The sequence below is a fragment of the Elephas maximus genome, chromosome 15, assembly GCF_024166365.1.
Source record: "Elephas maximus indicus isolate mEleMax1 chromosome 15, mEleMax1 primary haplotype, whole genome shotgun sequence".
Classification (NCBI taxonomy): domain Eukaryota; kingdom Metazoa; phylum Chordata; class Mammalia; order Proboscidea; family Elephantidae; genus Elephas; species Elephas maximus.
Genome location: NC_064833.1, coordinates 21,117,277 through 21,133,379, shown reverse-complemented (window position 1 = coordinate 21,133,379; position 16,103 = coordinate 21,117,277). Strand labels below are relative to the sequence as shown.

The window sequence follows — 16,103 nt, the reverse complement described above, 5'->3', positions numbered from 1 at the left end:
GCTGGTTCTTAAAGTGCGGGCCGTGGGTGGCCATCATAATCACCTGTGTGCTTTTCAAAATACAGAGTCTGTGGCTGTGCCCCAAATCTTTTACGTCAGAATTTTTGGTGGTGAGTGCTAGGAATACACCTAGTCTGAAATCTCCCCCAGGTGATTCTTATGAACTCTAAAGCTGGGGAACTCCTGCCTTAAGGATACTGAAGATAAAGAAATAGGTTTTCCCGGGCTTTTAACACATACTAAAAACACCCGTTGCCATGGAGTTGATTCCGACTTGTAGCAACCCTATAGCACAATACCCGGAACTGCCTTATAGAGTTTGCAAGGAGGGCCTGGTGGATCCCAACTCCCGGCATTTTTGTTAGCAGCCAAACTCTTAACCACTATGCCACCAGGGTTTCTTTTTAACTCATAGCCCTTTAAAATTGGATTTTTGTTTTTAACTCTACTTGGATACTAAAAGAGTAACAATGCCTCTTTTACAAAACACCATTATGAATTCTAAAGAATTCCTCTGTATAATGACAGTATGTTTTCCTTCAACACTATGAGAATTTATTTAATAGGTTATCTGCCAGCACATTAATCCAGCAATTTCTACTTTAAGCGAGGCAACATCAAGTACAAAAATGAGGCTCTGGACTCAGCCAACCTATTTCAGCACCCCTGCACTTACTATGTGGTCCTTAGCAAATTGCTTAATCTCTCTAAGCCTCAGTTTCTCCCCATATAAAATGGGAATAGTAATAAGGCTTTACCTTAGAAGTTAACTGTGGAGACTAAATAAAATCATCCTTTGAAAGCTCTGGTAAGCACTTAATACATGTTAGTCATAATGATTGGTGTTGCTGAAAACACGATTAAGTAAAAAAATAAGCATGCTCATTGCCCCCAAAAACTTGCTCCATGGTTGCAGTGGAGATGTTCAATTTCTGGTAAGCTTCCTGCTACTGTACTTTCTAGATTATGCTCAGAATTGGGAGAAAATTTAAAAAAGCTGGCCAAGTCCTCCTAAAGATTTAAAAGCTACAGATTTGCTTTATGAACTCCTGAAGAAAATCACTTTGTAATACTAATTTAGTACCCAGCAGGAAGTATGTTCCTCAGAGAGAGTCTGCTATGTATTTACTAAAACCCACCAACCAAAAAAATTTTTAAAAAGTTGCCTTAGAGTCAATTTTGACTCATAGCAACCCTGTAGGACAGAATAGAACTTCCCCATAGGGTTTTCAAGGCTGTAATCTTTATGGAAGCAGACTCCCACTCTTTCTCCCAAGGAGAGATTGATGGGTTCGATCTGCGCACCTTTCCTTTAGCAGCAGAGTGCTTAACCACTGCACCACCAGGGCTCCTTTAACGTATTTACTAAATCTACCTCAATTATCGGAAGCCCCATGTTTAAAAGGCCTGAAAGTCATCCTTCGAAAGAGTGGAAAGCTCGTCTGCTTCTTTCATAATTTATTTACCTGGGGAAACCTCCTTAGAAGTAGCATCTGGTTTTCAACAGTCTCTTGCTTTACACCCCTGTTTTCAGCTGAATGATCTGAGGTGCTTGGAAGTCAAGTGACTTGGCCTGGGTCACACGCAATGAGTCAGGCATGTTGTTGGATCAGGGATTTCCATGCCAGGGATCATGGCAAGTTTCTCCAGTAGGAGTGTCCAGGAATAAATGGTGAACTGAAAAGAAATCCTTAAGCCCCTGCTTTTAGAGCTGCATTTATATTTTTTTTTATTCAATTTAAATTTCTTAAAAAAAAATACAAAGCATTTTTAAATACAATAACAAACATGGCTTCCTGGCTTTCTTCTAAATAGCTGAAAGTATGTTGTTTCACTGCCTCCATTAATTGAAACTGTTGCAAAACACTTCCACACTTGGGGATTCCGGCCAATTTGGTCTACTCTCTGCTGTCTCTCCTCATTTTGAGTCTTGTCCTACACTGTTGCCGTGTAGTCATTCACCAAATGTTTACTGAGCGTCTACTATAGACCAGGCAGAAACCTTGCCACTCACAGTTGCAGGACTCAGCTCCCCAGCACCATTACAGGCTCACACATATGTCTGCATACATAATACTTATAAATCAAACTGGCAAAGTATTCAATGAAATTAGTCCTTCTTCCTTTCTTGACAAATATGCCTTCATAAAAACTTGGAAGACCAGTTTCAGATTTAGAATTCTCAAGCACCTCAGTCTTCCTTGCCAGCATGGCAGTGCAGAAAGAGCGTATTATCAGCCACCAGTCCCCTGCCCTTGATCCTTAGCCCATGGATCCTCTTCCTACTCCTGGCTATATCCCATACTGTGAGGGACCTGGCACACATGGATTAAATACAGCAGTTTGTACAGCCAAGCTCATAACAAGTCACACAACAGTCCACCACTGCACCATTCTTCAACTCACAGTACTGTTGGGGGATGGTCTGCCACGTGGCCTCTGCACCTTCCATCCAGGTAACCCAAGAAAAAGCCTCAAGCCCAGAACATCTCTGATAAGGAGGCTGAGATTTAGGTCTCTCACTCTTTCCCAGCCCCTTCTCCTTATCAGGGAAGACTTCCCCCTGTTCTGGGCACACAGTAACTTTCTCTGTCTCTCGCACATGTGTGTGGGCACCATATTGCATCTGGCCAATTCCTCTTCTGAATCTGTTTCCGGTGGTGAGGGAACAGGTTTCTGACTATGGCACTAGAGGGATGAACGTAGAACATCTGCCCGGCACTGGCCAAATGCGGGATGATCTTGCTGGCCATGGGAGACCAGTGCCCATTAGTGAAGCTATGGTTGCTCTCTCCCTTCTCCATGTGAGTAAAGCGTTTCCCATGCACTGTCAGAGCGTGTGTGTCATCTTTTGTTGGAGACCTCAAACCCTGGAACGACAGGTACAACTTATGCTGTCCCTAGAAGTGGGCCCATGATGAGGACCCTTCATGCCTGAGTCTAAGGGCGATACTGCCAGGCGCCATACCAAAGCATCCACGGATTGTTCTACCGTGCAATCTAAGTATACCATTCTCCCATTCCAAAATTATCACACTTCCCATCAGCAGCTCAGCAAAGGCCCAACTCCTTCCTCTGACCTTGCCTTAAAGTTTCAAACCTGGTAGTGAAATTTCTGTTTGTAGTAAAGTATGCTTAATGAATTAGAACACATTTCTATCTCAGTACCTTTAATCTGTTAGTCCATTTTGTTCTTTCTGCTTAAAATACTTTTTCTATCTCTGCTTGCTCCAATATTCTTGCTCATTTCTCGTTTCTTCTGATGATACTGCATGCTTACCTTTCACATCCTACTTCCTACTTAAAAAAAATTAGCCGTTACTAATTTTTATAGTTGTTTTATATATGTTATAGCTCTTGCTATAGCGCTACAGCTGCTCACCAAAAGGTTGGCAGTTGGAATCCACCATGTGTTCCATGGAAACCTTATGGGGCGGTTCTACTCTGTCCTGTAGGGTCGCTATGAGTTGGAATCGCCATGATGGCAACAGGTTTGGTTTTTTTTTTTAGTTGTAAAATATTTGAAGATTGGGTCTATGACAGCTGTTTCCAGTTCTTTGGAAATAGCTTTAATGTTTCTGAAGAAATCATGCTTATTCATTGTAAATGAAAAAAAAAAAAAAAATGAGTCACACCACAAAAGAATCCAAAGAAAGAAAGAAAAACTTAGAAATATTGCCAAGTTTTTCATATAGGCACCTAGATTCATGTGTAAAAGTTGCACAAAGAGCAACATTTATTTTCTGTAACACTTTTCTTCATTTAATTATACACTTTATGTATTTTCAGTGTCAGGGTATAGAAATATATACAGTTTTGATGACTGAATATTATTCTAGGCTAATAATTCTTTAAGGTTCATTCATCCAATCTCTCCTGCTGCATAATTTTCTTTATTTTTCTTCCTGTTATCTATTATAAAAACACTATAAAACATTTTACTTCTCTTTTTTTTTTTTCATTTTATATTTTTTCCAACAAGCACAATTATCCCCTTGGGGTAATTCTTAAAACTAGAGTCTCTCTGATGTTAGATAATTGTGACATTTACTTTTGTATCTCTTGGAGCCCCTAATACAATGACTTAAATAGTTATTTAATCAATACTGGCTAAATCAATATGCTCAGGATTAAATTAGCAATTGGTTATTGTTCATATATGTAACTGATCTAATGCTGTGCTGTGGTTGGATGTTCTGGGAAGAGCCAGTTTAGATTTATGTGACTTCTTTACCCAGAACAGCTATTGCAAAAAAGAGAAGGAAATAAATTGTAGGGCTTGAAGTTAACAGAGTAAGAGGAAGTTGCAGTGAACATTAAAACCACCAGTTGATTCCGGCTCACGGTTGCCCCATGTGTGTCAGAATAGAACTGTGCACCACAGGGTTTTCAATGGCTGATTTTTTTGAAAGTAGTTCTCCTGGCCTTTCTTCGGAGGCACCTTACAACCTTTCAGTTAGCGGCCAAGCATGTTAACCATTTGCACCGCTCAGGGATTCTGAATATTACATGTGTTTGTTTATCCTCATAACAATGCTATGAGAAGATAGAGCTGATTTGCACCCATTTTGCAGATGAGGAAGCTTGCAATCAGAACAAATTACTTGCCCAAAGCCTTTTGACTTGGAGTAGGAACATTAGACTAATCCCTGGGATGACTAATTTAAAAAAGGAGTGGAGATACATGGATACATAAATATAAAATTCAATAAATGCTAAGACAAAAACAAAACAAAACATGGAATTAATTTTAGAAAAGCAAAAGCTTTAAATAATACAGATAAAAATAATGGGAACAAAAGACTATGTTTCCTTAACTCTTAGATAACAGAAAACTAATTTGTCAAACTTCTATGTTTCCCATTTCATTTTTACATTCAATTTGGGGTTAAGGGTTTGGTGAATAAGAAACTATAAATAAACTAGAAGATATTTAGTGTTTTATTAAAAATTTTATTTTACAAACATTTATTGATTTTCAGCTCTATGCCAGACACTGGACTTAGTACTAGGAAACTATGAACATGGTATAGCTCTTCATTTATTTTATAGTCTTTGTTTCTTTATCAGTGTTTTGTAGTTTTAGGCATATGTGTCCTGTATGTGTTTTTTTGGATTCCCATCGAAGTATTTCATTTTTGGGGGGAAAGGCGTTATAAATGAATTTGTATTTTTAATTTTTGTGTTCACATGTTTATCGCTAGTATATAGAAATAAAACAATTTCTGCATGCTGCTAACCAAAAGGTCAGCAGTTTGAATCCACCAGGCATTCCTTGGAAGCCCTATAGGGCATTTCTACTCTGTCCTATGGGATTGCTGTGAGTCAGAATCGGCTTGTCGGTAATGAGTTTGGGGTTTTTTTTGTTTTGTTTTTTCTTTTTTTGGTATCCTTTAGCCAGCAAAATTGCTGAGCTCACTTATTAGCTTTAGGAATTTTGTTTTGTTTTAGATTTCTTGGAACTTTGTATATAGACAATCATGTCATCTGTAAATAAAGACAATTTTATTTCTTCCTTTATAGTATATATGACTTGTCTTTCTCTTGCCTTTTTGCACTGACTAGATCTTCCAGCACTGTGTTGAATAAGCGTGCTGAGAGTGGACATCTTTGCCCTGTTTCAAATTTTGTTGTTGTTGTTGTTGTTAGGTGCCATCGAGTTGGCTCTGACTCATAGTGACCCTATGCATCCTTGCTTCTAAGGAGCATTCCAGCTGTACTTCTTCCAAGACAGATTTTTTCGTTCTTTTGGCCGTCCATGGTATATTCATTATTCTTCACCAGCTCCATAATTCAAAAGCATCAATTCTTCTTTGGTCTTCCTTATGTATTGTCCAGGCTTTGCATGGATATGATGGGATTGAAAACACCATGGCTTGGGTCAGGCGCACCTTAGTCTTCCAAGTGACATCTTCGCTTTTCAACACTTTAAAGAGGCCCTTTGCCGCAGATTTGCCCAATGCAACGTGTGTTTTGATTTCTTGACTCCAAATTTTAGGAGTCAAGTATTCATTCTTTTACCATTAAGTATGATATTACCTGTAGGTTTTTTGCAGACACTCTTTATCGAGTTGAAGATTTTTCCTTCTATTCTTATTTTTCTGAGTTTTATCATGACTGGATATTGAATTTTGTCAAATGCTTTTTCTGAATTGATAGATTTTTCTTCTTTAACCTGTTAATATTGTGGATTACATTAACTGATTTTCAAATATTGAACAAACCTTGCATCCTCTATTATCATTTTAATGGCTATAGGATCTGTATTGATATCCCCTGTATTATTCCTGATATCACTAATTTCTGTTTTCTTTGTCATTTTTAGCAGAGTTGTAATCAATGTTATCGATTTTTTTTTTTTTTTTTTTTTAAAGTCAGCTCTTGGTTTCATTGACTTTCTTTGTTGTTTTCCTGTTTTCAATATCATTGATTTCTGGTCTTATCTTTATTATTTCCTTTTTACTATTGGCCCTGGGTTTATTTTGTTCTTTTTCTAGTTTCTTGAGGTACAAACTAAGGCTTATTGATTTCAGATATTTTCTTTTTTCTACGGAAAATATGTAGTGCTATAAATTTTTCTTTCAGTGCTGCTTTAGCTACATCCCATGTATTTTGATATGCGGTATTTTCATTTTTGTTCTGTTCAATTTATTTTATTTTATTTGAGACTTACTCTTTGACTACCAAAATTCCAAACCCACTGCCGTTGAATTGATTCCAACCTACAGCAACCATATAGCATAGAGTTGAGCTGCCCCACAGGGTTTCCAAGTTGCAGCTGGTGGAGTCAAACTGCTGACCTTTTGGTTAGCAGAGGAGCTCTTAACCACTGTGCCACCAGGGCTCCTCTTTGTTTGGAGATTTACTTGTTATCTTTCTATCGATTTCTAGCTTGATTCTATTATGGTCAGAAAGGACTCTCTGTATGATTTCAATTTCTAACAATTTGTTGGAGTTTGCTTTGTGGTCCAGGATATGGTCTATCTAGGTATACATTCTGTGTAAAGAATGTACTATGTGGTTGTTGAGAAGAGTGTTCTATACATGTTGATTAAATTCTGTGTGTTGATGGTGTTGTTGAGTTCTTTTATTATTTTGCTAACTATTTGTCTTTCCTTCAGTACCATTGGCTCCTGATCGTATGTTACCTCCTGAAATGGTTGAACGCTGACCAATTCTTTTTGGTATAATGACTCTGTATTCCTTCCATCTTCTTTTGATGCCTCCTGTGTGCTTTAATATTTCCCCCCATGGAATCCTTCACTGTTGCAGCTCGAGGCTTGAATTTTTTCTTCAGTTCTTTTAGCTTGAAAAATGCCGAGTGTGTTCTTCCTTTTTGGTTTTCTATCTCTAGCTCTTTGCACACGTCATTATAATACTTTGTGTTGTTGAGCTGCCCTTTGAAATCTTCTGTTCAGTTCTATTACTTCATCATTTCTTCCTTTTGCTTTAGCTACTCAACGTTCAAGAGCAAGTTTCAGAGTCTCTTCTGACATCCATTCTGGTCTTTTCTTTCTTTCTTGTCTTTTTAATGACCTCTTGCTTTCTTCATGTATGATGTCCTTGATGTCATTCCACAACTCATCTGGTCTCAGTCATCAGTGTTCAATGTGTCAAATCTGTTCTTGAGATGGTCTCTAAATTCAGATGGGATATACTCAAGGTTGTACTCTGGGTCTTGTAGGCTTGTTCTAATTTTCTTGAGTTTCAACTTGAACTTGCTGTCATGGATTGAATTATGTCGCCCCAAAAAAGTGTGTAGCAATTTGTCTGGGCCATGACTCCCAGTATTGTGCGATATTCCTATATGTTGTAAATCCTGCCTCTATGATGTTAATGAGGGAGGATGAGTGGTAGCTGTGTTAGTAAGGCAGGACCTGCAAGATCGGATTGTGTCTTGTGGCAATCTTTTGAGATATAAAAGGGAGAATGACGCAGAGACACAGGAAACCTCATACCATCAAGAAAGCCGCGCTGGGAGTACAGCACATCCTTTGGACCTGGGGTCCCTGCACCCAAGAATCTCCTCGACCAAGGGAAGATTAAGGACAAGGACCTTCCTCCAGAACCAAAAGAGAGAGAAAGCCTTCCCTAGGAGCTGACACCTTGAATTTGGACTTGTAACCTGCTAGACAGTAAGAGAAAAAATTTCTCTTTGTTAAAGCCATCCACTTGTGGTATTTCTGTTATAGCAGCACCTGATGACTAAGACACTTGTATATAAGCAATTGATGATCTGTTCTACAGTCTGCTCCTGGCCTTGTTCTGACTGATGATATTGAGCTTTTCCGTCACCTCTTTCCACTGATGTAGTCTATTTGACTCCTGTGTGTTCCATCTGGCAAGGTCCATGTGCATAGTCCCCATTTATGTTGGTGAAAAAAGGTATTTGCAACGAAGAAGTCATTGGTCTTGCAGAATTCTATCATGCATGCCATCTCCAGCATCCTTTCTATCACCAAGGCCATATTTACCAACTACCTATCCTTTTTCTTTGTTTCGAACTTTCACATTCCAATCACCAGTAATTATCAATGCATCCTGATTGCATGTTCAATCAGTTTCATACTGCAGAAGCTGGTAAAAATCTTTAATTTATTCATCTGTGGCCTCAGTGGTTGATGCATAAATTTGAATAATAGTTGTATTAGCTGGTCTTCCTTGTAGGTCTATGGATATTATCCTATCACTGATAGCATTGTACTTCAGAATAGATCTTGAAATGTTCTTTTTGACCATCAATGCAGCAGCATTCCTCTTCAAGTTGTCATTCCCAGCATAGTAGACCATATATATGATTGTCTGATTCAAAATGGCCAATACCAGCCCATTTCAGCTCCCTAATGCCTACAATATTGATATTTATGTGCTCCATTTCATTTCTGATGATTTCCAATTTTCCTAGATTCATACTTTCTACATTCCAGGCTCCCATTACTAATGGACGTTTACAGCTGTTTCTTCTCATTATGAGTCGTGCCACATCAGCAAGTGAAAGTCTCGAAAGTTTGACTCCACCCAAGTCATTAAGGTTGACTCTACTTTCAGGAGGCAACTCTTCCCCAGTCATCTTTTGAGTGCCTTCTAATCTGAGGGGCTCATCTTCTGACACTATATCAGACAATGTTCCACTGGTATTCATAAAGTTTTCACCGGCTAGTGCTTTTCAGAAGTAGACTGCCGGGTCCTTCTTCCTAGTCTGTCTTAATCTGGAAGCTCAGCTGAAACCTGTCCATCATGGCTGGCACTGCTGGTATTTGAATATTGGTGGCATAGCTTCCAGCATCACGGCAACAGGCAAGCCCCACAGTACGACAAACTGACAGACATGTGAGGGAACATGATCAGGAACTGATGGTACTGAAGGAAGAAGTCCAAGTTGCACTGAAGGCAGTGGCAAAAAACAAGGCTCCGGGAATTGACAAAACAGCAATTGAGATATTTCGACAAACAAATGCAGCACTGGAAGTGCTCACTCATCTCTGCTAAGAAGTTTGGAAGACAGCTACCTGGCCAACTGTCTGGAAGAGATCCATATTTATGCCCATTCTCAAGAGAAGTGATCCGACCAAATGCAGAAATTATCGAACAATATCATTAACATCACATGCAAGGAAAATTTTGCTGAATATCATTCAAAAGCAGCTGCAGCAGTATATTGACAGGGAACTGCCAGAAGTTCAGGCTGGATTCAGAAGAGGATGTAAAACCAGGGATATCATTGCTGACATCAGATGGATCCTGGCTGAAAGCAGAGTATACCAGAAAGTTGTTTACCTGTGTTTTATTAACTATGCAAAGGCATTCAACTGTGTGGATCATAACAAATTATGGATAACATTGTGAAGAATGGGAATTCCAGAACCCTTCATTGTGCTCATGAGGAACCTTTACATAGATCAAGGGGCATTTGTTCGAACAGAACAAGGGGATTCTGCATGGTTTAGAGTAAGGAAAAATGTGCGTCAAGGTTGTTCCCTTTCACCATACCTATTCAAACTGTATGCTGAGCAAGTAATTTAAGAAGCTGAACAGTATGAAGAAGAATGGGCCATAGGATTGGAGGAAGACTCATTAACAGCCTGTGTTATGCAGATGACACAAACTTGCTTCTGGAAAGTGAAGAGGACTTGAAACACTTACTGATGAAGATCAAAGACCACAGACTTCAGTATGGATTACACCTTAACATAAAGAAAATGGAAATCTTCACAACTGGACCAATAAGGAGCATCATGATAAATGAAGAAAAGATTGAAGTTGTCAAGAATTTCATTTTTCTTGAATCCACAATCAACACCCATGGAAGCAGCAGTCAAGAAATCCAAAGATGCATTGATTGCGTTGGGCAAATGTGCTGCAAAAGACCTCTTTAAAAGTGTTGAAAAGCAAAGATGTCACCTTGAAAACTAATGTGTGCCTGACTCAAGCCATGGTGTTTTCAATTGGCTCATATGCATGTGAAAGCTGGACAAAGTATGTCTCACATGATTTGGACATGTTATCCAGAGGGATCAGTCCCTGGAGATGGACATAATGCTTGATAAAGTAGAGGGCCAGTGAAAAAGAGGAAGACCCTCAAGGAGGTGGATTGGCTGCAACAGTGGGCTCAAGCATAACAAGGATTGTGAAGATGGCACAGGATCAGGCAGTGTTTCTTTCCGTTGTACATAGGGTTGCTATGAGTTGGAAGCAACACGATGGCATCTAACAACAAGGAAAGTTATTTGTTTAGTTGTTCTCTCAATTGTTAAGAGAGGGCCATTAAAGTTTTCAACTATGTTTATGGATTTGTCTATTTCTTCTTTCAACTCAATTAGTTTTTGCTTCACAGATTTTTCAGCTCTGTTTTTTGGTGTGTAATTTACATTTATAATTACTATGTCTTTTTGATAGCCTGCCTCTTTTAACATTATGTAATGTGTTTTTTTTTTAATGTGTATCTCTGTCTGTGTTGATATTCATTACCCTGAAATATGCTTTATTTCATATCTATATCGTTTATAGGGCATAACACCTCATTATTGCCAGGTGGAGGTAGAAGTCCATTGACATCTGAGGTGGGAAGGAGGTCTTCTCATTACTGCTGGGTGTGAGTGGAAGTTTCAGCTCCCTTTAAGCCTCCACTGATACCTCTCTGGCTGGTTGCAGTAGCTAGTCCTTTACTGCTCTCTATGCGGCTTCTACTGACCCATGGGGAAGTTGAACTTCTTGCCACTGGGCAATGGCAAAGGTCGTGTATCTCTACTAGATATTCTTTGACATCCCACCAGCATAGAATAGGAGGAATGGTTTATTACCGCGATATGGAGATTCAAGTCCAGATTCCCCATGTACTCTTCACTGCCACCTAGGGGAAGAGAGGCCTCATACCTCTAGCTGGACATGGAAGCACTGGTCAGTCTTATCTGATACCACCCCAGGAGGAGGTTGGGTGAGTTGAGGCATCTTGTTACAGTCCGATAAGCGGAAGTCTAGGCTCCCCACTTGGCCTTTGTTGCCATGGGTAGAGGCAAAGGTTTTTTTTCTGTGCTCTTTGGCTGGAGTAGAGCAATTACTATCTAAAGTTTTCTGCTTTACTATCCTGTGCCTTTCCTATTCTTTAGATAAAGAAGAAAGGTATTTATGGGGGTCTTTTTTTTTTTTATCTGAGTTCATTGGAATTTCTGGGTGGCCAGCTTCTTTAGCTCTAAGTCTGGATTTGATGTAGCAAAACTGTGTCATTCCTTAGGTCCCATGGTCTCTGTGTACTCTGCCTTCTCTTTCTACCTTTGGGAGTCTACTTACAGTTGTTTAATATATAATGTTTAGGGTTTTTAGTTGCAATTAGCAGGAGGATTAGGTAAAAGTATGCCTATTCCATCTTCAGAATAGGAAAAGGTATGTCTACTTCAACTTCCCAAAAGCAGAAGCTTATTCTCTTATTTTTTTAATTCTTTTTTTATTTTTGACATTTATAATTACCATCATTATTACTTAATTTAGTAAATTATATATAAATTAACAAAACATGTATTTGGGGTGCAGAACATTAACAGACCCATGAAAACTAGCTTTACTTGAAATGACTGCTATCAAATTAGGTATGAATGAGAATCTATTAAAAATACTGAAGGTTTCTGCACTGAGATTGTTGTTCAAGGTCTTTATGTTCTCATTCCACTCTAAAGAAACCAAAAATGGAAAGGATAGAAGAAGTCACATTACATGTATGGTTTATAAAAGACAGATGGTGCAGATTAGTTGGTCTTTTCCCCCACCCCACAAATCCCATGGGTGTACATCAAAAGATTGGCAAATTAATACACCATTACATATATAAAGTTAAAAGTAAAATATTGTCTTTATCATGATTCTTATAATACTCCAATCTAACTTTTTTGATCTTGATTAGGAAAGATAAAAGAGCTTTTGCTATATGCTACTCAATTTTTTATTTAAAAAAAAAATTTTTTTTTTTTTTACTCAATTAGATTTCTTACTCCTGAACACCTTCCTTTAATTAGCTCCATTCAATCAGTCAAAGTGAAGTTGACCTTTAGAAAATTTTGATTTTCAACAATTGGACCTAGATCATTATTGACTGAAGTCTATACGGCTTTTTACAAGTAACAGAAAAATCCATCCGAAGAGTAATTTTAACTTAATTTCAACATACTTGTAAGTTAGCATTTAATATACGCTTCTTATGAAACTTGGTCCTTATTTTGCTTGAGCACACATTTGCACACACAGACGCACACATGAATATACTTCTCAAAACAAAGCTAGCTATATCCTTGCACCTGCAACTTCTGGGTGGTAATAACTTGAATTACATTGAAGCCAATGTGATGAAGATGTTAATTTCTCCACTCTCTTTGGACAGTGGAACAGATGCTGCCTTAAACTTCAAAGGGACTTGGCTACTTTCTGCGATTCACTAATGAACAAAATCTTTCTACAACCTGGCTTAAAAAAAAAAAAAACTAACAAAACATACAATGGAAGAAGACCAATGAGGGATTCGTCAGTCTTTTCTTTCTGACATGTTTTTTAGGGATGGAGAGGAAGTTAAACTCAAAACATTTGATCTTTCCCAGGAAAGTGGGCTGTACTGTACTTATTGCTTTTCAAATCGGATAGTTCATCCTCTAGTCTCACGTGATGGTAAGGGATCTAATTGCATCACGGGAAGACGGGCTTTAGGAGATTATTTGTTATAGACCTTGATAAAAGAGAAAATCCAATTGGAGAGAAACGTTTTCATTTTTTATTCTTTTCTTTACTAGCCTATTTACTTCTGGCTGTTGGGTTTAGGTCAGCTAATGCCTTACAATTTGAAGAGAGTAGACAAAAGATACAAGCTCTGTAGTACTGAATTTTCTGATAGAGGAGGGAGTGTCCGAAGTTAAGAAAATTAGTTAGTTAATATTCTAAGCCAAGAAATTAAAAAATGTTTGCATTTCTATAACATCAATAGATAGAATACAAGGGATTTTCTAAAAAAAAGTAAATAAAGATTACTTATTTGTTAATACGGTGCCCACAACTGCAAATATCTGCCAGAAAAGTGAGTAAAAGTTTGGATTCTGGGTCTGCCAGACATGGATTGGAAAGCAGCTCTGCCATTTAAAGCTGCCTCATCCTGAGCAAGTAACCATGTTTCCAACCTTCAGTTTCTGCTTTGGTAAAACTGATGTGATAATAACAATCTACAATCCCTTGATCAAAACTCTTGGGATCATACGTGTTTTAGAATTTAGGAAAAAAGATTTTTATGTACAAACTTGTGCTGAAGAATTCGTTCAATGTAATTCAAATATTGCATTAAATCTCCACTTAAGCATTTTTATGCACCATGAGCAATGCAAAAATGAATAAAACTGTCTTTGCTCTCTAGGGGCTTACTCTTCTTTTTAATGGATACATATTTATAGAATGCTGTGCTAAGTATCATTATAGAAACAAAATTCTATGGAAGCTCAGAGGTAGGAAATTAATTCTGATGGCGTAGGGTAATGGAAAAAATATGGACGAGGTCTTATTTGGATTGATTTTTCAATTATATTATTTTTCATGAATTTCCTTTCCTACTGTGTTTAGTCTATTTTGTGTGGTTTACTTCCTTTTTTGTGGAAACTGGAGCAATACTCTGTGATGTGCCATCATAAATCAAACCCCTGTATGGAATCAAGTACGTTTATCAGCTAAACCCTGCTTTCCTCTAAAACCCCAACCGTCATCCTGAGCCAAAACCTGTTGCCGTAGAGCCGATTCCAGCCCACAGCGGCCATATAGGACATAGTAGCACCGCCCCATAGGATTTCCAAGAAGCGCCTGGTGAATTCAAACTGCTGACTTTTTGGTTAGCAGCTGAACTCTTAACCACCTGAATAATGATACTATATTTGAAAGATTGTAGGTTTTGTAACTTTTACAGGCCTTATTATGCCTAATAATGACCTATGCTTTTTCTTTTTTTAAAAGTAGTTGCATTAGCTATAATTTAAATATCATGAAATTCAATGCTTTTGTAGTGAATTTACACAGTTGTGCAACCTGGTTATAAAACATTTCCGTAATCCCCAAAAGATAGAATTTAGAAGTTCTGAATGACAGAAAAGCAATGCAATGCAAACGTTGTGTATTATCTAAGAGCCTAATCCTGTAAATTAATAGCAGTCTCAGGTGACTTGGGCAGTATTCTCTTATAAAAATTGTAAATATTTCTGCAGTGAATCATAGAAATGTTCACACTCAATGAAACACGTAAGACCTTTAAATAGCCGCATGTCAGTTCAATTTACATCTTGCTTCTGAAAGAGCTGAAGTCAAATCATCCAACGAATTATGAAACACTTTCAGTGATCAGAGCCCCTTTGATTTTGAAGGTACAGATAAGGGATTATAGGCCTGTAGTACCCACTGTTATGGATTTAATTGCATTCCCCCAAAATATGTGTTGGGACCTTGACTCCTGTACCAGTGGAATGTAGTCCTAGTTGGAAAGAGTTTTCTTTGTTATGTTAATGAGACCGTATCAGCGCAGGATGTGGCCTAAATCTAACCACCTCTGAGTGATATAAAGAGCAGCCTAGACACAGAGACAAAGGAGCACAAATGAGGGAAGATAGATGCCACATGAAGATTGCCAAGAAATGTCAGGGACTTTTTTTTATACAGGAGCTGACACAAGGATCTTCCCTCAGAGCCAACAGAGAGAGAGCCGTCCCCTATGGCTGGTGCCCTAAATTCGGACTTCTACCCTCCTAAAATGTGAAAAAATAGCATTCTGTTCTTTAAAGCCACCCACTTGTGGCATTTTCTCTTATAGCAGCACCAGGAGCCTAAGGCACCCACCTTATAGGGTCATTGTGAGAATTAAAGAAATAAGATAGTAAGGTGCCTAGGACCGTGCTGAAAACAGCTAACTCAATCTCTCTCTTTCTCTGTCTTTGTATGTATATGTCGATACATAGATTGAGAGATTAAACTCCTTTATTAGAAAGCATGTGATATAGATTCCAAGCATTGGGTGTCCAGGAGACTTGGTTCCAGGACTCTTTGTTTTGTGAACTGGTGTGAGATACTGAGTAAGGTTAGGAGCTGACACTTAATAATTCTTATGGTTTAGGCACTGTTCTTAGCACTTCGCAAGTGTTCATTAATTTAATCTTTATATCCGCCTTATAATGTAGACAGGCATTATTATAATCCCTGAGGGCAGTGGTAGTTCAGTGGTAAAAGTCTTACCTTCCATGCAGGAGACCCGGGTTTGAAGGTTTGATTCCTGGCCAATGCACTTCATGAGCACCCACTACTTGTCTGTCAGTGGACGCTTTTGTGTTGCTGTAATGTTGAATAAATTTCATCGGAGCTTCTAGACAAGGAGAGACTAGAAGGAAAGGCCTGGCCATTTACTTCTGAAAATTAACCAATGAAAACTCTGTGGACCACAACAGTTTGATCCTGTACATGGGATCATCATGAGCCGAGAGCTGACTCAAAGACAGCTAACAACAACGACAATGTTATAGATAATAAAAAGAGGCACAGGAAATTTAAGCAACTTGCCTAAGGTTTTTTTTTGCCTAAGGTCACAGAGCCAGAAAAGAGTGGAG

The 16,103-nt window shown here is 38.4% G+C and overlaps 1 protein-coding gene across 1 annotated transcript in view; it reads right to left on the bottom strand.

The window, feature by feature from the left end:
* Nucleotides 1-15,824, bottom strand: part of HAS2 (hyaluronan synthase 2) — a 57,097-nt gene extending 41,273 nt beyond the window's left edge. Inside the window, exon 1 of the mRNA XM_049853836.1 lies at nt 15,736-15,824. The gene's annotated coding sequence lies outside the window, so the exon portion shown is untranslated. The remainder of the gene's footprint in view (nt 1-15,735) is intronic.
* Nucleotides 15,825-16,103: the final 279 nt, after the last annotated feature.